The sequence below is a fragment of the Equus caballus genome, chromosome 29 (assembly GCF_041296265.1).
Source record: "Equus caballus isolate H_3958 breed thoroughbred chromosome 29, TB-T2T, whole genome shotgun sequence".
NCBI classification, from domain to species: domain Eukaryota; kingdom Metazoa; phylum Chordata; class Mammalia; order Perissodactyla; family Equidae; genus Equus; species Equus caballus.
In genome coordinates, this window is record NC_091712.1 from 24,617,861 (window position 1) to 24,622,638 (window position 4,778).

Consider the following 4,778-nt stretch of genomic DNA (forward strand, 5'->3'; position numbering starts at 1 on the left):
GCCTCCCCCCCCGCCGGCGCCCCGCCTCCCGCCCACGCTCCAGAGCCCACCAAGCACTGCTCCATGTGCTCCCTGTGCCCCTGAGTCTCCTCACGCTCCTCCCCCGAACCCAACCCCTTCCCCCGTGTCTCCCGTCCTTCCTCCTAGTCCTTTCCTGCTCTTGCCCCTACCTGCCTCTCCTTGGCTCTTCCTGGCGCCCTCCCGCTTACCGTCTCCTGCCCTGCCCAGTACCACCAGCCTCCTCGTGCTCTTCTCCCTTCCTTCCCCGGCCTGCTGTTCCCCTGGTCCTGCCCCACACCACCCATCCCTACTCCACTTCCCCCAGCCCAAACACTGATCTGTTTTAGTTTGTTTGTGTTTTCTAGAATTGTATATAAATGGAACTATAGATTTGTTTGCATTTTCTTGAGTTGTATATAAATGGAATCATACAGTAGGTGCTTGATTTTGTCTGGCATCTTTCACTTGGTGTAATTATTTTGATGCTCATTCATGTTTTTGCATGTAACAGTTGTTCATCCTTTGTTAGTGCTGAGTAGTATTCCATTTATAGATATACCATGATGTATTTATCTAGTCACCTGTTGATAGATGTGTATATTGTTTCCCATTTTTCCCTGTTAGAAATAAAGCTGCTAGGAACATTCCTGTACAAATCTTTGTGTTTACATATGGTTTCTTTTCTCTTGGGTAAGTACCTGGAAATGGAATGGCTAGGTCATAAGGTGGGTGTAACTTTTTAAAAAACTACCGAAGCGTTTTCCAAAGTGGTGGTTTCTCTTTACATTCCCACCAGCAGGTAGAGAGTTCCAGTTCCTCTACATTCTTGCCAACACTTGAGTGTCCAGACATTTTAATTGTAGTCATTCTAATAGTTTGTAGTGGTATCTCATTGTGGTTTTATTTTGCATTCTCTAATGGCTAATGATGTTGACATCTTTTTCATGTGCTCATCTGCAATGGATATATTTTCTTTGGCGAAGCATCTGTTCAAATCTTTTGCCCATTTATTATTGGATTGTTTGTGTTCTTATTATTGAGTTCTTTATATATTCTGGATACAAATCCTTTATCAAATATGTGCTTTATAAAGATTTTTCTCCCAGTTTGTGGCTTGTCTTTTCTGTCTCATAACAGTGTCTTAGGAAGAGCAGAAGTTTTTAATTTTGGTAAAGTCCAATTGATTCATTTTTTTTTCGTTTATAGATCATGCTTTTTTGGTGTCATATTTAAGAAATTTTAGCGTAATTTAAGGTTTTCACCTATGTTTTATTCTAAAAGTTTTATAGCTTTTGGTTTTACATCTAGGTCTGTGATCCATTTGGGGTTAATTTTTGTATATGCCAAAATTTTTGTTTTGTTTTGTTTTTTATTTTTGCATATGGATATCTGATTGTTCCAGCACCATTTGTTGAAAAGACTGCCCTTTCTCCACAGAATTGCCTTTGAATCTTTGTCAAAAATCAGTTTTTCTTCAATGTGTGGTCTATTTCCAGACTTTCTATTCCGTTGCATTATTAGTTTGTCTATCTTTACATCAATACCACAGTGTCGTGATCAGCGAACTTGCAAGCAGCTGTGTTAGCATGTAATTCTATTCTTTTCCAAGGTTGTTTTGGCTATTTTAGGTCTTTTATAGCTCAATATAAATTTCAGGTTCAGCTTAATTTCTACCATTTTGATTGGGATTGCATTGACTCTCTCCATACATTTGGAGAGGATTGATATCATAACAATATTGCATCTTCTCACCCATGAATAAAGTATGCCTCTCAATTATTTAGGTCTTCTTTAATTTCTCTCAGCAGTGTTTTGCAGTTTTCAGTGTACAGGTCTTGTAGATATTTTGTCACATTTGTCCTGAAGTATTTCATATGTTTGATGCTATTGTGTTGTTTTATTAATATCAATTTCTGATTGTTTATTTCTAGAAGATAGATGTGTATATTAATCATGTATTCTGCTACTTTGCTGAACTCATTTTTAGTTCTAGTCACATTTTTATAGATTTGATCAGATTTCCTACATAGACCATCATGTCATCAGTGAAGAAAGAGTTTTAGTTCTTCCTTTCCAATACCTTTGATTTCTTTTTCTTGTCTTATTGCACTGGCTAGTATATGTACAATGTTGAGTAGAAGTGGTGGGAATGAACAACCTTGTCTCTTTCCTGATCTTAGATGGAAAACTGAAAATTTCAGTCTTTCATCAGTAAGTATGATGTTAACCATAGGTTTTTCATGGGTACTCTATCAGATCAAAGAAACTCCCATCTATTTGTAGTCTGCTGAGAATTTTTATCAGGAAGGGATGTTGGATTTTTGTCAATTGCTTTTCCTGTGTTATTATGGTAATCATATGGTTTTTATCTTTTTCTCTTTTTAGTTGGATTGATTTTCAAATGTTAAACCAAATTAGTATGACTCCTGTGATAAACCCCACTTTATCTGTTTTATTATCCATTTTCTAGATTATTGGATTTCATGGATTAAAATTTTGCTTAGAGTTTTTGCATCTATGTTCATGAGGAATAGTGGCTGTGGCATTCTTTTTCTTATAATGTCTATCTGGCTTTGTATCTGAGTAATAAGGAAACTGATTCAGATCCAGCGAAGTTAAGTAGGTTGTCCATGGTCACACTGCTAGTTAGTTGAAGAGTTTGTGAAGTCCCCATAAAGTTTAGAATTTAGAAACTACCAAGGAATAGTAGAAGTTTAACCTACCCATCTTCACTCCCCAATCCCAAATAAAGTTAAGAAATGAATTTAACATGTGACATTATGAAAAAACATGGAGTCTGGTCTAAGACCCAATCCAGGGTATCTTACAATTAAAAGATGCATGACCTTGGTGAACTATTCAATCTGTCTCATCTTCAGTTTCCTTGTCCTTAAGATGGAGTTATTGCAAGGAATAGAGATGATAGGTATTAAAACACCTAGCAAACCCTCTGGTGCATAGTTGGTTTTAATAAGTGTTAGTTATTGGTGTGAAGATTTAATGAGGAAAACAGTGATGGGTAAGCAGAGTTGACAGCCAATCCATCCCTGCATGTCTATGCACCCCCACACTCCCAGAAAGACATTCCAAATATGGAAGGAGTCCCTCCCTCCCTCCTGCCATTCTCCCTTACGCCTTCTAGGAGAACTCTTGCTCATCGTTGCTTAGGCACTTTCTGGTCTTGAGATGCCACCTCTGCCCACCACCATTTGTCTAAATCCAATTTAACCATCAGGACTATGCCCTAAGCCCTCATTAGCCATATGGTCTTAGCATGAACAGAACATGACTTCCCGTTTTACCTTCTGCCTCATACACTGAGTAGTAGAGACTGGGGTTGCTTGCCCAATAGCCATTCTGTCCTCTTTATTTAGACAGATCTTTGATTTTACTGAGGGTAGCAAAGTGCCTAGCTAAAATGTTACACCCAGCAGCTTCCTTGTCACTAGTGGTGGTCATTTGACACAGTCTGGGCCATGATAGATGCAGGCGTCAAGCGAGGGCTTCCAGGAAGACTAGATAAAGAGAGCCTTTTGATCTTCCTTTTCTTTCTAACTGGACATTAGTCATGATGGCTAGAGCATTAGCAATCTTCTGATGTACATGACAATGAGATTCACACCCTGATACTGAAGAAGTAGAAGTCAGGAAGGGGCCTGGGTCCCTGATGACACCATGAAACCAACATAATGGATTGCCTACCTTCAGATTTCCCATTACGTGAGAGACAAATCCATATTTTCTTTAAACCACTGTTATTTGGGTTTTCTGTAACATGAACCTGATACACTCTATATCTGCGGTCCTGAATTTGATTGTGAGAACCTCCTGGAAAGGGAAGATTCTGTAACTTTATCTCTTTGCGTATCTAACATACTTCCCCACAGACTATAAGTGCACAAGAAACAACTATTTGTAATAAAATCCTTAAAAAGATACGATAGAGTGACTCCGAAAATGGGCGATCAGTTCAAAGGCCAGTGTGCTTTTCCCTAGGGAAAAAACATTTGGGGAAAGTAAGATGCAATGGAGTGAACTTTGCACATTTTCTCTCCACTGAAGAAACCAGATGGACAAAGTTCAACATCAATGCTCATGTTTTTCTACTACAAACTAGCACATTCCTACAAAAGAACCAACTGGGATATACCCAAGTAACATCTATGAAAGATAGTTTTAAAGCGTTAAAGACAATGAATGTAGACTTGAATAAATGGTGTGATAGAAAAAGTGTCAAATGATACAGGCCCTGGGTTTTGTTTTCAGCTGTTCCCCTAACCACATAGAGGTTTTCGGGCCTTGGTTTGAGCATCTATAAAATAACATGCGTATAGCAGAGGGTAGCCCAGAACTGGAACTCAGATGATATCTAAATTCTCTTAAGTCTTTAATCATAGGACTTTTGGTGAAAAATGTAAAGTTATACTCTCTTGCTGACTAGAAAACTGAAATGGTGAAGACTAAAATCATGTTCAGGTTAATTTATAGAATTAAGCAATATCGTTTATAATCCCCATGGGTTACTTTATAGAAATTGACAAAATAACCCAAATAAATGTGGAAAAAAGTAATAAAAGTAATACTGGGCCTCACCATATATTAAAGTGCCTTATTAAGGCACAGTAGTTATCAAAATAGTCTAGGCAAAAATTAGGCCAGGGAGGTACATAGAGATTCCCTAAATTAGTATGTATTTAATCTATTATAAACAAAGGGTTATAAAACCATTCAACGTATGTTTTGAGGGAAAGTGACTATCAAATGGGGGGGATTTTGAT